The following is a 17,913-nucleotide window of genomic DNA, read 5'->3' on the forward strand; positions in this document are numbered from 1 at the left end:
CACATTCTTGATTTGTCTCATGAATAAACTGAAAAGTAAATTTATTTTAACTCTCAAGAGGCACAATGGAAAAATCCATATTTCTTATAAGCCACAAGTTACATACAGTTCTGTTAACCTGGAAGGATTTGTGGGCATATATATTTTCTTTATAAGAATGCTTAACTTACAAATAATTACATTTTTGTGCTATTGATATTTTCTTTCTGTGATGATATCAAAGTCCTTCAGTTTCTGTTTGGTAGACTTCAGAAAAAAATAAAAGAGTAATTTCTAAGAACATCATAGCATCTAATTCATCTCAGATATATTTGCATTCTAGCCTGTATTTTATAAATTTTAGTGTATAAAATACAGAAATATGGCTGTTAAAGTAAGCACAACTTTGAAGACTCTTGTGCTGAGAAAAATAAGGAAACTATGTATTTGTCATTTACTTTCTTTTTCTTCATGCATCTCTGACCCTTTAACTTGAATATAGCAATTTCAGAGCTCAAGAAACCTGGAGTCTGTATTTATATGTTGACTACAGGATTATTTCCTTTGCGGGAGCATGGTGGGTAATGACAGACTGTGCACAAGAAAACGGAAACCTGTAGATTTTTATTATAATGTTTATAGGAAGATAAGTTTACTTAAAACAACCTCTATTATAGTTCCTTCTTTTTCTTGCCTTGGTCTTCAAAGAAAGTATCTTATTGATTAAAATAGCATGCCAAATCTCTTTAGCAGTTTTAAAGTGATATGAACCTGAAATATATCAATATAACAAATAGAAAGGACCTTTACAATCCTCTGGAGTAGCAGTTGTTAATTTTATGTGGTCCCAAACTCATTTAAAATCTGATGAAAATTATGCATTTTCTTTCTTAAAAAATGATTTGATGATAAATATAACATTTGCTAGATTAATAAGGATTCAGGACCCTCTTAGTGTCCCTCAAAGTAAAGTAATGTCAGATTCATAAGTGCTAATCTGGCCCAATGCCATTGTTTCATAGATAATAAAAATGATTTAATAAAGTTGAACTGATAAATCAGAGTGTATGTCCAAAGTACCTCAAGAATACATTTATCCATTTGCATGTACCTATGCAGTGATATATTTGCTTTTCATGATGTATGTAAAGTAAGCTCAAATAGTACAATCTTGGCCTTAATTTTTGCATGATTTTCTCCTATTCTCTATTTGATTCCTTCCTTCCACTCCTTTCCACATTTTTTTTTATTGGTGTCTCTGTTTGGTTCTTTAAAAAGCACATTTGTCCTTGGACTTAAGTTGATGCCATCCTAAGATCCTTAATAATATCTGCATTTCCAGTTAAGGTCACCTTTATTATTCTGGGAATGTGAACATGTTTTTTGAAATACCTATTTTTTTTAATTTTGCCAAAATTTTGGAGTTAGCTTTAGTCAGTGGTAGTACTCTTGCTTGCCCTGTATTCTCCCTGAACAGAAGTTAAAAATGAAAGCTCAGTTACCCTAAGTTAAAAAAAAAGTCCTAAGGTCCTCTTGGACTTCATGAATTTATAAAATAGAAAGTATACTAATACATAGCTGAGAGACGAAATAGAAATACATACAGTGAAGAGAAATGCATAAAATTGTTAAATAGTTCTAGAGGGAGCTGATTGGCCTAGTCATTTGTAAATTTTTGGTGTCTTAATACCTGAACAAAATGTGGTCAACTATAAATCTACATAGCATTCTGTTTCTTTTCTTTAATAGTCATGTATTCAAATACACACTGTGAGGATCAATGGGTATTCAATCCATTCATTTTTTCAACATTTATGGAGTACAAGACAATATGTTACAAACCCAAGATATAATGTTCCAAAAATAGAAGACAAGTTGCTAACCTTATCTTCAGGGAACAGACATGCTAGTGGGAGAGACAGACAACAAAGAAAAGAGAAGGCAAATATATAGAACAATTGGTAGTTTTTGTGAGCACTATGAAAACAGTGGAAGGCTGTGGTAGAGAATAGTGGGCCAGAGTCTAGATTAGGTGTGCCAGTCAGAAAGGGCCTCCCTACCTATGAGAAGAGCCAAGAAGGAGAATTACAGACAGGAAGCAACACATGAAAAGCCTCCAAGACAAGAGAACACTTAGCATCTTCAAAATACTGAAAACAATGCTTAGTTTGGGAGTGTCAAGACTATAAGATGGGAAGGTCCAGAGGATACAGATTCTTGCACAACAGAAGGAGTGAGAATTTTTCATAGGTGTAAGCAGAGAAATGACTTGAGGTATTTTGGGGAAGATTGCTTGCTGGGCTTTGAGAATTTAAAATTACCTGTCAATATTCAAACTTCCATTTGAGTGATGGCATGACTCTGCTATATGTAAAAAGTAGACTATAGTGTTGTTTTTTTTTAAAGCAGCTATGTATATTTAACAATATTTAACAATAGAAACTGACTATTCTGGGGAGTGACATACATAGGAGAAAAGTGAGGAAAAATATAAGAGTAGTTAACTTTGCATCATATTTCTGAACTGTTTGAAAAGTTCTGAGCTGGGGTTTCTATTGTTTTCGGAGCTAGAACCCATACCGTGTTTTCAAGTTCCCAGCATTCCAATTGACTTGGATATAATACACAGTTCCCCCCCAAGCGATGGCCTTTTCATGAAATTAGTGCTGAATTCTTTATCATGTTACAAATCTGACAGTAAATCTTTAGTTTGGAAATAAATGTGATGAGTTCTAAAGAACCTACAAGGTCCTTTTAGGGAAGTAAGACAATAGAGGGAGTGCATGACTTCTGAAGACTGAGTTTGGTGCTTGCTATTTTTGAGCTGTGTAACTTGGCAAGTGAATCCCTTACATGATATTTAGCCCACTCATTTGTACAATGTGGGTTATAATATCTTTGAGAAAGAAAATATGAAAAAACTTACTACATGGATAATACTGTTATTCTTTTTTGGTGTTTTATTTTATTTTAATTTATTTGTTCTAATCAGTTATATATGACACCAGATTGCTCTTTGATTCATTGTACACAAATGGAGCATACATTTTCACTTTTCTGGTTTCACACAAGTTATGGTCACTTCATTTATGCAATAATACATACTAGGTTAATCTTAATATGTAATAATTTCCTATGTTTAATTCCCTCTCTTACTGGAATAGAAGTTAAAATGTTCTTATGTTGCAAATAATAGAAAGCCCTATCAACACTGGCTTAAACAGGAAATTCATGATATCATGCAGCATAAAATTCAGATAGAAGACTATAAAATCAGAGTCTAGTCCTTCTTTGTATATGTTAATGTGTAGGCCCATTGATGCTGTTAAGAACACCATTCTGGGCTTGCTCCTGAAGTCAGATTTATCTAGGTGCAAAGTTTTGACAGCGTCAAACATCACACCCAACCATTTATTTAGTCATAATGAAAAAAAAATGCAAAGAAGTAAAAAAAAATTACCTCTTGTCTGGCTCCTTTTAATAATGAGGAAACTTCACAGAATCTTCCAGCAGAATTTCTTTAATGTCATTGTCCAGTTTGTGTCACATGCCAAAATCTAAACCAGTTGCTGACAAGAAATGGGATGGTCATGACTGGCTGGGAACAGTAGATATTTTGCTGCTGAGCAGGGGATGGAACCTAGTAACTAGGCAAACAAGGGGCACTCAGATGTTAGGCAGATAAAAAGCAGCATTTGGTACAGAAGGAAGTCCCCCAGCCCTTTAGCTTTTTCATTCTTTGGTTTTAGTTCCTGATGCCCTTAATCAGCATCCTCTCACATATTGAACTTCAAAGATAACCGTCAAAAAACACATCACTTTGCTGAGTATGGTAGTGCATGCTACTCAGGAGCCTGAGGCAGGAGAATTACAAGTTTGATGCCAGCCTCAGCAACTTTGAGAGATCCTATCTCAAAAATAAAAAAAGGACTGGAGGTGTAAATTAGTGTTAGAGCTCCCCTGGGTACTACCAGAAGGGGGGGAAAAAAGACAACAATTTAACAGTATATAGTCTTATAAATAAGTTAGGCCTATGTAAATATAGCACAAAAGAACTATATTATTGGATTAAACAGTTTATTAATAAATGGGCAGAGGCTTGTGAGAACACCCGTCAGTGAGTATTTCTAATATTAGCAGAATTTTTGTGGCAAATTCAGAAAAATTAAGTTACTAAAATACCAATATAAATATCTAGATAAGGAAATCTCTACAAAATTCCCCACGCTTCTAATTGTGTATCTATATACATATATACAAAAAGTAAATGAAATATGTTATTTTTTCATCACTTCTGTTTTAACATTTGTGTATGTAAGTTAGGAGTTTTGGCTTCACCATTAAAGAAAATTTAATACAAAAATAATTTCTTTAGCATTCTTATCATACAGTCCTAATTTTCCTGTATTTGTTTATCCAAAAAGAAATCAATTTATTATTGATAAATTTTGTCATTATTGTCCTGGTCTGTGCACATGGGAATCTTTGCTCTCCCTAGCTATTTGTCCCAAGGACTTTACGGTTTCAACTTGAACGCTTCATTGAAGTTTAACAGTCAAGAGAGGAGAGTGACTCCTGGTTTCATAAGCCCAACTGGTAGAAAAGGGAAATATATGACCTGACTCTCTTGAACAGTCTAAATTAGTGTCATTTGTGTCTCAGGAAAACTCTCAGTTATAAAGTTTTCAATTCCACTGTTCATGATAAGTATAGATAAATTTTATTCAATTAAAAATATTTTTATTTGTATATTATTTACATAATTTTATATTTAGATGATGTCTAATTTATCTTAGTATATTTTTAATTTTTTAGTATTTCATTTTTCTTCCTTTTGTGTATGAGAAAAATATTTCTGGCTTCAATAGAAAGTAATGTTTCCTCCATGACTTGGAAGTTAAGGGTTAGTGGAGAGTTATGACCCCTCATTAGAGCTGCCTTAAACACTTTAGTATTCTTTAGATGTGTGACTCTATTTCTTTTCACAGCACATGAAGAATAATGGTGTTAGTATTTTTCAGTTAATTCAGTTACTTTCCACTTCTGAAATGGTGACAGGATTTTCTATTACTATGAAAAGTCTTCCAACCATTTTTTGTAATTGGCAATGTAGACAAAACTTCTGTTTGTGAATGAAATAAGAACATTCTCAGTTATATTTCAGTCTGCATGCTATAACAGATTAGTCCACATGAGTAACTTGACAAATTTAAAGTTATGTAATATCCGTTTATTTCATATTCCATTTTATATTTACACTACTGATGTTTGGATCATTAATTTTTCATGGTAAAAAATTTAATTTATTAACTCTAGAGCCCTAAAATTAGCAGTTTTGAAAAGCTTATAGTATTTAAAATGCTATACCAATTAAATAAATATACCATAAAAGCCCAAATGACAGATTTGTTGTAAAAGTTTAGTGGAAATATTATTAATTATGACAGATCTTTTAAATGGGAAAATTGTGATAGAATTCACTTCTATATTCTTGCAATACAGAAGTTTAAATTAAAAGAAAAATAATCCAAGGTTTGCGACTGTAACTATTTCAGTGGACAGTGCAGCAATTCAATAAACAGACTTTATATGAAACATTTTAAAAATCAGTTTGGAATCTTTAACAAAAGAATAATACACAATACGGATTTTGAAAATATGTTTTGAGTTTTATATTAAAAGACATTTGGAGAGTTACGGACATCAACCTATATGCACCACTAGAAACATGATGAAATTTGTGAAGTTCTAAGTCTTAATTCCAGTTGCCACATACAATGACTTAAGTATTCTGATATTATTTTTAAAAGACTGGCACAATAAGTCAGTTTTAAAGTGAACATATACAAAGCTTAATTTATGAAACTTTAAACTATTTTAAATAAAGTTAAATCTGTTCTTCAAATCCAAATTCATCATATTGGAAATTAATAAATATGCAACAATGAAGACATTTGTTCTTATTGGTTCTGACATAAAGTTCAACATATTAATAGGTAAAATGATGTTTAAAGAAATTTTCTTGCAACTATATTCACTAAACAAATGTACACAACATTTAGTGCATTATATTTATATTTACTTGGAAGATGAGTTAAATTGAAATAATGTAGGCCCTCCCATCAAGGAAAGAAGGGTTGTATAAGTTGATGAGTATTGTTCAGTGGCATAAATACTATGACAAAGAGGATTAAGAAAGCACAGAAAATAAGTTTTGTCATATTCAAAAGTTAAGGAACTTGGTGAATGAGTTGTAGTGAACTATATGGAGAGTTGGGAAGTATATTCTGGACATGTGGAAATTGTTCAGTTTGTCAGATACAATGATTGTATAACCATAATCTAAATGGAGAAAGAAGTTGTGAAAGAGAAAGTGAGGCACATGACAGTAAATGGACAGACATTAGAATTTGAATGGAAATGATTGAAAGGTAAATAAATTATATAATATCTTTTAGAATTTGTATATTTTAATGAAGCATGGCCAAACTTTTCTCTTCTATTATTAAGTTCTGCAATTCAGTAGTTATTAATTGACTTTCTGTATAGTTCTGATTAATTCAAACTATGCTACTAATTGATTTCACAACTTCTGAGTCTCTTTATCATTCACAGATTTACAGAGCCTCACAACTCTAATATTTGAATAAGTTCATTTTGGTTATATCTACATTTAATCAAATTTATGCAGATATTACTTGAGGGCATCTGCTTTTTATTATGGTGAATTCTTGATTTCTAGGTTTTCTTTTTTTTTAAGGGATTTGTTTTGGAATATTGTGGAAAAAATTAAATAGCCAGTCATTTATTTGTTTTAGGAATTCTTATGAGTGTTTAAAGCATTTTCCTGCGTTGGATGGTGGTATCTTTTAATAGACTAAAATATAGTTCTGTTTTCAATAACCATAATAGTAAAAGAAAATAATTGGCATAGCAATGTTAACACAATGTAGCCATTAAACCAAATTAAATATCAGAAGCCTAAGAAAACTCCTTGGAACTAGATGAAACAATTTTATCATTTCATGTAGTGTTTTCTCATGATAAAGCTGTCATAGTCATAGCTAGATGCAGTGATCTTTTACAAAATCCTGGAAAGGTAGAAAATTTGAGGTAATTTCTTTTTTCTTACATGTGCCTATGCCAAGTTAATATTTAGATATTTGTAAAATTCTGGAAGCAATTTAGATTACATATGGTTCCCTAGAACCAGTGTATTTTAACTTATGTCATTTTAAAATAAAAAGGGCAATGTTAAAGTTAAGATAAAATTTTTTATGAAGATATTTTTACCATTTCTCTGTTTTTAAGGAATGAATTTGTTAAATTAAAACTGTTATAATATTTATACTTATGGTACATTAGAAAATATCAAAATATTACATTATTTCTAATCCTTTGAATTGAGATATAATTCCTCATGACTGTTTATAATAATAGTACTATATCTCTCTTCTAATGATAATTTTTCTCTATTTTTGTTTTAAAGCCTTTGAAAACTATCTCACATTTCATCTACAATTAAAATGAGTACACAGCTGGGCATGGTGCTTAGCTGGGGAGGTTTAGGTAGGAGGATTGCAAGTTTCAGGTCAGCCTCAGCAACTTAGCAAGATCCTATCTTAAAATAAAAGCATAAAAAGTCTGGGGATGTGGCTTAGTGGTAAAATGTTTCTGAGTTCAATTCTCAGTACCGAAAAAAAAAAAAAAAGAAAAAGAAAAAGAAAAAATATTTTCTATTTTTCTCTATTTCAATTTCATCTGGTTTGTATATATGAAATGGTTATTAGGGTAAAATTCAATTATCCAAACCATTTCATACCTCTTATCATACTCTTATCATATTATAGTGATTTCTCCTACTTGTCAAATACAGTACTGACCAAAAGGCTTCTTGCTAGACTTATGTAATTTCTATAACTACTAGATTATAGAAATGACAAACTATACCACAAAGGGAAAACATACAACATATTTTTCTAAATTGTCTTCAAAATTGGACGTAAGAAACTATTTTCTCCCAGCATCTATTAATGGATTCTTTACCCTTCAATTTCCTTAAACTTTACAAAAAGTATGACCCAGTTTTCCTCAGACTGAGAAAAGTATAATGCCACCTATGTCTATCTAATATATCATCCATGCATATTCTTATTATGTGATTACACATGTTTATATATAAATTCTAATGTAAGATATCTACATTTAAACTAAAATCTAACTATAGTGCTTTGAATAGTGATTATGGGTAATGTATAACAAGTAAGGCAAATACAAAATTTACATTGCATAAGTGAGAAAATGTTGAATCTAATTTATGAGTCATGAAATGATGATATAAAAGAAACTTAGAACCATCATGGAAATTATATGAAATTTCATCAAATGACAATGACTATTAAATATAGATCAATCATGCTCTTTCAACATAATCCATTTGACGCCTTCATCTGAGATATTGAAATGATAGATTTGCATGACAAATTGACTTAAAGTAAAAGACTCTAATTAGAAATGATTTCACAAATTTTAGCCATTCCTTGACTATCTGTTCTGTAGCATCTGTTCCTTTGTAGAAACAAAGGCCCAATTTTTTATCTGGGATATTGCTGACCTCTTAAAAGTATACAGTCTCAGTCCTCTCTTATGTCTATCACACTGGCTTCTCAATATTGACATATATCTGGAATTTTCCAATAAAAGGTAGAAAAATATTAACTGTGATAACTCAGATAATAGATAACCTCCTAAAGAGTACAAATAAAATTTAAAAATAAATTAACAAGGGTATGGTGCATATGCAAATTAAAAATTTAATTATAATACAAAGATGGAGGCTATGAAAAACAAACCTTTAGTTGAACATCATGTTTATAATAATTCTTACAATTGAATTTACTTACATACAAATCTTTGCATAGACTTATGTCATTATATATCCCAATACATATTCTTTGATAGTAATGTGACATCATTCACTTAAATTTTCTTTTCTTTGTAAACTTATAACTTAATATATTAGTTGCAGACTTAAAATTAATTGAATAAACATGCAAGAGCTACATTAACAATACTTTCTGTATAATGCTATAAAAAGCTCAATTTGACCAATCAGGTTTGATGCAATTGTACTCTGAAACTTATCATTTGTATCCCTATTTTCTTCCAATAAGGAATTATAAATTAGTTTTCTCCTCTGCCAAACATAAGAAAAAAGGTGGAAATATCTCTACTTTTCAATTAATCAAAGGATTGATAAATCAAAGAGGAGGTTACATATTTATAAATATTATATAATATAGAATATTGCTATATTATATGTAAACATATAATAAATCATATGTATGTAATAAATATATATATTTGATATATATGGCATTCAGAAAGAAACATTTAATTATCACTGAGAACAGACCATTACAACTATTCCAGGTAATTATCACTCCAAGTTGTAACAAATATTTTGTGTGAGATTTGTACTTTAAAACTCAAAAAGGGTAGAAAACATAAATATCAGTGAAATTTCAGGCATATTACTTTTGATAAGTACTTGTCTAATTTACTTTGGAATTAATAAAACTTGTATCCAGCATATGTAAAATTAATACATAATATTTATATAATACAAATGATTCTTTTTCACTTTGCGTTAAAGGCTCCATTGCGCTTATTCTTGTAGTCATGCAAGCTGTGATATTTGCTTTGATTCTGTCTTGTTTGCAGGTGACAATAGTCTCATCTACTTTTATCCAAAGAACAATTTTAAGATGTTCTACCATCCTCCTGCCACTCACCTCCAACTGGTAGTAGGATGGTGTGGGTTTGTTCTTATTTCTTCTTTTTGGGGTGAAGATATTTTCCAGGATAAAAATGCACTTTATTGATTTATTGAACTAAGACACATTTCAAAGGGAAGTGAAATTGTCACCTATACTGAGAACAATTACTAAAATGAACCACTTAGTGAAGAAATTGAAACACAGTAGGAAGTTTTAATTCTCATCTGAGGTTACTGTTTTCCATTTTTGGTCACTGTTCTTTGCACCAGTTAGTTTTTGTTGTCTGTCGGGCCACCCTAAAATTTAGTGACTGAAAGATTGCAAATTCTTTGACTCATGGTTCTGTGGTTGGAATAGGCAGTAAGTACGATGATGGCTTAACTGCTCTCTGCTGGCCTATCTCACGTGTCTCTTGTCAGCTGTCAGGTTGGCTGGTTGTCGAGTGGCCTGCGAGGCCTGATGCATGTGTCTGACTGTTGGCACATAGCTGACTAGTGAACTGTTGGCTGACTGCTGGCTGAGGTGTTTCATTTCTTCTCCACATGGCCCCTCATTGTCCAGCATGTTACCACAGGCTCGTCCACTTAGTGATCACTAAGTTATAAGCACACCAAGAGAGGGGGTTCCAGTAGGCAAAAAATTCTCAAGTCTCCGCTTGTAATGTTTGCTCTTACCTTTTGCAGACAAAGAGAGTCACATGGCTAAACCTAAGTTTATGTGGGTAAAGATTACCTGAAAGGATAGATACCAGGAAGGTAAATGTTATTTACCTCACTCTCATTTTTTTTTCTCTCTCTCCATCCTTCCCTCCCTCCCTCTCTTAATTTTTATATTTTCTTCTTTTCTTTTCCTCAGAGTATGGTCTCCCTTTCTCAGTGTATATATCTTTGTCTTTGGAATCTCTTCTTTCAAACAGAGATTTCTCTCTAGTGGCTGTAAGCATTTTCATTGCTTTTTATTCTTTCTCACTTTTCCTAAAGAGGAAAAATTAAACTTCGTTTATTTTCCAATATCTGGAAAATCCTTTTGATTAGAAAAACAAAGTTCTACCCTTTCTATAGCTTTATTTTAAAATTCTAAATAGTTTTGGGAACAAACTTGAGATGTCCTTCAGATAGAACTAGCCGTGAGCGATAAAATTCTGCATTAAGATTCTTCAAAGCAAATCCTTGAGGATTTGGTTTGCATTTATATTTAGCAAAGAACTGGGAGAAGTCAAGATTAATATTTAAAGATCAAGCAGCAGTCTTAGCATTTACATGTAAAAACATTAAGCATTAATCAGAGAAAGGAGATCATATAGCTCAAATTTACAGTTATAGTCTATTTTAAAAGCCTTTATGAAAACTTTAGATGGCTTTTGAAAGAATGGCTTCCAGTAGCTTGTAATAAGTTGACTAGAGCCTTTAAAATAATTTTGTTGTATAAATGCTAAAGGATTAATTTTTTTAATAAAAATGAGAATCTTAGAAAAGTGTGGTATCTGATATATAATATATAATAAAGTAGTTAATTTTATTATCACTAAAAAACTTAAAAGGATATTTTGAATTCTTATACATATGTATATGTACACATATATTTATTTATGATTAATTAGTTTCTTAAAGAGGTAAGGTAAAGATGGAACTGGTGTTGTAGCTCAGTGGCAGATCACTATGTCTTGCATGCATAAGGCACTGGGTTCAAATCTCAGTACCACATAAAAATAAATAAAAATATTGTAACCATCTATAACTAAAAAAATTATTTATAAAAAAGAGGTAAGGTAAAGAAATGGACACAAAAGATATTAAGCAATTTAAAACTCTAGTTTTGAAGGTTATAATTTGTTGCAAAAAAAAAGAAAATTACAAAGTGTGCTAATTATTTATGCTTTAATAAAAATGTCTTTATCCTCCTGTTATTTTTGTAACTGACCAGATCAGACAATTTTAGAGCAATAACAACAGACTAGATTTTTCCTCCTCCACTCCCAGAAGGCAAAAAATATCATTTTTTGTATGACAAATTTTAAAGAAAACTTAAACATTTGTGTATATGGATATATACTGATACATAACGTCTGAATTCCAGTTTTAAAAATACATAGTCTATGAATGCATACATCTCATCAATATAAGAGTAGTTTTAAAAAGATGGCTGAGAACCAAATAAAAACAACATTTAAACTTTTTCAACATGTTTAGCTTAGAGAAAGGAAGGCTAAATGAGGATGTGAGAGTCTTTTTAAAGAGGTATGTATTTATATAATGGATACAACAAGTATTTAGGAAAAATCAAAAAGAGAGCTCATTAAAGTCATCAGGAAGCAGGTAGAATAAAAGAGCACATATGTATGATTTGAAGGCACAGAGCAGTTGTGGGCATGCGTCACAAAGAATGTTGGTAAAACCCGAGCATGGACTCCAAATCCTGAGATTCTGATTAAATAGGTCTGGGATCAAACTCCAAAATTTGCATTTTTAGGACATTCCTAGATGCTGCTGGCACTGCTGGTCCAGGGACCACATGAGAGTCAATGGTGTAGAGGATGTCTGGTTAAGAACAGTAGCCTCTGGATATAAAATGCCATCAAAACAATGAAAGCAACAGTACTACAATAGCAGCAGAGGCAAAGCAATAGCAAAAGTAAAAGCTACTGAGAAAGTGTACTAGGGATTAGCTTAGTTGCATACTTTTTCTACAGCCCATTCATAGAAAAGGTATCTTTCCCACAGCCCTGATGCCTCTAAATGACCATGTCCTATCACAAGTGATAATAATGACATTGTACGCTGCATGAGGAGAGGGACTTGGCCTGTCTTCATCAACACTGTGTTTGAAACACCGTTCCTGATTATACAGGTTACTCAATTCCCCAGGCTGGTCCATGACCAGATTGATACTTGAGGAATCTAAATTGAGACACACCAACAAAGGATGCCCATCTTCAGTGGGTATTGGAACTATGATGTGAATGGAATCAGCCCAAATCACTAGACTGGAAATTATAAGTAAATAAGGAATTAAGTAGGTTGAGAGAATTGCCCCAAGAAGATGTCCCTGAGAGCATCAGATCTGTTAGGGGTTTCCTGTGCCATGGTAGTTAGTTCTATTTTCTTTCCCCTTCTTGGGATCTTGTAAGATTTTTCAGTATCTGTAAAATAACTCTCCAATTGCTTCTCTCTTTTGGAGATAGAGGGGATATGTCTCTGTTTCATGTTATCAAAAAACCCATGCTATGTAGTAAAGACTTTTTCCTCTAGAGTAAATTGCAAATAATAGCCACTTTTAAAGGCATTAGAAGCTAGTGTTGTCAGACAAAACCAGATTCTCTGTGCTACAGAAGAATGGGGCTTCAAAGGAACATCCCCTGGGATAGAGAGACCTTCCTTTAACCGTCAGTTTTTGCCAGTCCCAAGGGAAAGTCTTGGCAGGAATTTGACTATATTAGGCAGCTTTTCATCAGTGTAACAAAATTCTGGCACAGCTACTTATGAAGAAAAGTTTTATTTAGCTCACAGATCTGGAAGTTTGAAGTCCAAACTGCAAATTGTACACTCAGAGGTGACAGCTATCCTTTGACTGCATCACCTCATTTCAGATAGCAAGGCCAGGAGCAGGAGTGGGAGAAAAAAAAAAAAATGTCCTGAACTAGGAAGCAATAGCTGGGTGAAGCCAGCCTTGCTCCTTTTATAATACCACTCTCAGAAAACTTCCTGAATCCCTTCCAAAGGCAGGGTTTCCAGTGTCTTCCCACAGGCTCCACCTCTTAAAGATTCCATAGCACCCTAAATACTGCCGCCATGGAAAACAATCCACCAATCATGTGGGTCTTTGGGGGACACCCAAACCATCTCTATACCATAACAATGACTTTCTAAGATAGTGCTTTGCCATCCTGGTCAATTTTATACATTCAATTTGGAAAAGAGATTCTAGAAATCTCTACTCTGGTTCAAAAAGCTCACCTGGGATTATGAAGGCCTCTAGACAGAAGCCAAAGCTAGATAGGAAAAGATGCTTACATCTACACTCTCTCTCTCTTTTTTTTTTTTTTGAGAATTTTAATATTCATTTTTTTATTTTTCGGCAGACACAACATCTTTGTTTGTAAAATCTACACTCTCAATGAGTAGAAATACATTTTATAATCAGCGCTGGGAAGTAATGTTTCCACTGAAATTTAAAACTTCCAATCAAAAAAAAAAATGACAAAAAATTGAAAATGTATCTTTGTAACCAAAAATTATCCTCCAAAGATTTCAATTTTAAATTAAGGTTAAGAAAACTCTGTGCCTTTAGATTGTTCTTTTAAAAATATGCTGTTTGGATATTTCCTTTGAAAGGGTTCCATTTCAAATATGTATATTCATTAACTCTAACTAAAAATGGAATGTCAGACTGATGAATTATGAATATGCTGGGTTATCCTTTGGCATTATACTTTTCGTGCTGTAAATATTCATAGGAGTCTGGTATATAAGCCATTGAATATATGCCCCCTCCAGGCAAATATTGAGCTTCCTGGGGATTTGGGGTGTGCTATTCTTTTAGGAATTTTGTTCTGGAAACTATTTTGAAAACTCAATTTTTAGATTTTATTTACTATTCTTCACCATTTATCTAAGCTAAAATGTCGAATTTCCATGATTTACCTGTGTTAACTCCATCATCAGTGATATTATGTACATGAGCAATAGGATCATGGAAAATATCATCTTTGCTAGCATATTGTTGGAATACTTAACTTCAAATGAATAGATAAAGTTTTAAATTTGATTTGTTGTCATTCAGCTATAGGTTAGATTGATCCATTATTTCCAAAGTGAATTAAAAATACTATCAACTAGCAACTTGGAGAAATCAAGACACTATGTAATAAAGTTAAAAACAGTATGACAGGAATAAGAAGCAATGCTCAAAACAATCTTCTGAGAATTTTTTCCTAGTGTACAAAGTCAATTGGTACACAGTCATGCAATTCATTACAAACGGAAAATATTTAAAATTTTTTTGATTATGTGTAGTACTGGGGCTTGAACCCAGGATTTAATAAAAATGAATTATTTTAAAAGGTACTTTTAAAAAGTTAAAATCTCAACACATATAATTAATAAATGAACATATATAAAACTTTATTTAATTTATTAACTAAAGAGAAGTAGTAAGATAACACAGTAGGCTCAATGGAGAATTCAAAGAACTACATGGGCACAGGGAATAGGAATTTCAAAGTGAATTTATAATAGATGAAAAGTAATAATCAATTGCATACCATCACTTGTGTACAATTAATTTCTGCAGGCAAAAATTATTTGAGTTATCAGTTTTCTACATAAGAAGCAGTTAGGAGAACAAGATAATACACCACCATTTCCTAAAGACTTTTTCTTTTCTTTTTTTTTAGAATAGTCATAGGTTCACAGCAAAATTGAGAGGAAGATACAGAGATATCCTATATGTACCTACCCTCATTTATCCATTGCATCCCCCAGTAGTGTCTCCTATGGCAGTGGTACATTTGTTAGAACTGATAAAGTCATATTGACACATCATAATCACCTGAAATTCATACTTAACATTAAAGTTTACGTTTAATGTTGTACTTGCTATGAGTTTAGAAAAATGTGTATTTGATATGTATTCACCCTTTTAGTAATGTACAGAGTATTTTCACTGTCCTAAAAATCCTCTATTATCTACCTCTTCTGTAAAGCCTAGGCAACCACTGATCCTTTTACTTTGTTTCGCTTTTTTCAAAATTTTATACAGTTGGAATCCCATATCATGTAGCCTTTTCAGAGTGGTTTCTTTTACTTAGCCACATGCATTTAAGGTTCTTCTATGGCTTTTCATGGCTTGTTATCTCATTTCCTTTTAGAGCTAAACACATTTCATTGCCTAAATGTACCAATGTACCACAGGTTTCCTCTCCCCTCCCCCCCAAAAAAACCCATGCACCTACCAAAGGACATCTTGTTTGCCTCCAAGTTTTGGCAGTTCTGTATAAGCTGCTGTGAACATCAGTGTGCAGGTTTTGATATGGAAATAAAATTTCAATTGCTTTAGTTATATACTAGGGAGAGTGATTGCTGGATAGTATGGTAGCAGTGTTTGTTTTTATAAGAAACTGCCAAACTGTCATCCAGAGTGACTGTACCATGTTTTCATTGCCCGTAGCAGTGAATGAGAGCTCCTCTTGCCCCACATCTTCACCAATATATACTGTCATCAGTATTCTGGATTTGGACATTCTAATAGGTTTGTAGTAGTATCTCAATGTTGTTTTACTTGGCATTTCCCTAGTGAATTATGACATTGAGCATCTTTTCATAGATGTTTTAGTTTACTTTTTTCCTGAAGAATTCCACAAATTGGGTAATTTCTAAAGAAAAGAAATTTGTTTCATATAGTTCTGAAGATTCTGGGAAATCCAACATCAAGATACCAGAATCTGGTGAGGGTCTTCCTATTGTGCCATGGCATCATAACATTGTGGAGAGCACCACATGGCAAGAATTCATGAGAGAGAGAGAGAGAGAACTTTTATTATTAATCCACACCCCTGATAATATTATAGATTTATGAGGGTAATCCTCATGGTTTAGTCACTTCTTAATAACCTTACTTCTTAATACTCTTAAAATGACAATTAAATTTCAACATGAGTTTTGTAGGTGACTTGCAAATCATAACAGTACACTTATTTCCTGTAAGAATGTCTTATATTGTGAAATGCCTGATACCGCTATTTTTCTTCTATTTTTAAATTGTTATTTCCTGACATTAGTAATACTGAGAATACTTAAATAAATATGCTATTAACTAAAATATTATGGTTAAACTTTCATTAATGTTTGCTTTTTATCTTTGCATGATGCTAGAACCTTACAATTCTGTATCCAATGTTAGGGGATGGTATGCTCTTTATAGAAGAGGAATGTAATGCCCAAGCAGATTATTTTCCTCAAGTTCCACAGCTAGCAAAGTTTACAGTGAGGACTTGGACTTGTCTTTTTGCTCTAAGTCTAATGCTTTTTCAGTTACATCACAATTGATCCAAAGTAGGATAATAGTTATTGGTGCTTTATTTATGATTAAACTCCCAAATGAACTTTAATCTTCAACTAATCATATAGCTAGTTAAAAATATACTTTACTTGAAACCTATGAAATGAATGAGGTAGAATAAATGTCACTTTGCACTGGAGACTTAGCTATAGTTAATACGATAAATGCAAAAAGAAGAGCCAATTTTGAGGTAGCTTATATTTGATTAGTTTTTTTTTAATTTTTTATTGTTGGTTGTTCAAAACATTACAAATTTCTTGACATATCATATTCCACACTTTGATTCAAGTGGGTTATGAACTCCCACCTTCACCCCATACACAGATTGCAGAATCACATCAGTTACACATCCATTGATTTACATATTGCCATACTAGTGACTGTTGTGCTCCGCTGCCTTTCCCATCCTCCACCATCCCCCCTCCCCACATCTCCCCTCCCCTCCCTTCCTCTCTCTCTACCCCCTCCACTGTATAACGCTGAGGGTCTCCTTCCATTTCCAAGCAATTTCCCTTCTCTCTCCCTTTCCCTCCCACCTCTCATCCCTGTTAAATGTTAATCTTCTTCTCATGCTCTTCGTCCCTACTCTGTTCTTAGTTACTCTCCTTATATCAAAGAAGACATTTGGCATTTGTTTTTTAGGGATTGGCTAGCTTCACTTAGCATAATCTGCTCTAATGCCATCCATTTCCCTGTAAATTCTATGATTTTGTCATTTTTTAATGCAGAGTAATACTCCATTGTGTATAAATGCCACATTTTTTTTTTATCCATTCGTCTATTGAAGGGCATCTAGGTTGGTTCCACAGTCTAGCTATTGTGAATTGTGCTGCTATGACCATCGATGTAGCAGTGTCCCTGTAGCATGCTCTTTTTAGGTCTTTAGGGAATAGACCAAGAAGGGGAATAGCTGGGTCAAATGGTGGCTCCATTCCCAGCTTTCCAAGAAATCTCCATACTGCTTTCCAAATTGGCTGCACCAATTTGCAGTCCCACCAGCAATGTACAAGTGTACCCTTTTCCCCACATCCTCGCCAGCACTTGTTGTTGTTTGACTTCCTAATGGCTGCCAATCTTACTGGAGTGAGATGGTATCTTA

At 32.7% G+C, this 17,913-nt stretch overlaps 1 protein-coding gene across 1 annotated transcript in view; it reads left to right on the top strand.

Annotated features, from left to right (window-relative positions):
- Nucleotides 1–17,913, top strand: part of Sema3e (semaphorin 3E) — a 272,567-nt gene that overhangs the window by 56,524 nt on the left and 198,130 nt on the right. The window lies entirely within an intron of this gene.

Source organism: Marmota monax, unplaced genomic scaffold, assembly GCF_021218885.2.
Source record: "Marmota monax isolate L192 unplaced genomic scaffold, Marmota_monax_Labrador192_F-V1.1 WCK01_AAM20220418_F8-fsc00065, whole genome shotgun sequence".
Classification (NCBI taxonomy): domain Eukaryota; kingdom Metazoa; phylum Chordata; class Mammalia; order Rodentia; family Sciuridae; genus Marmota; species Marmota monax.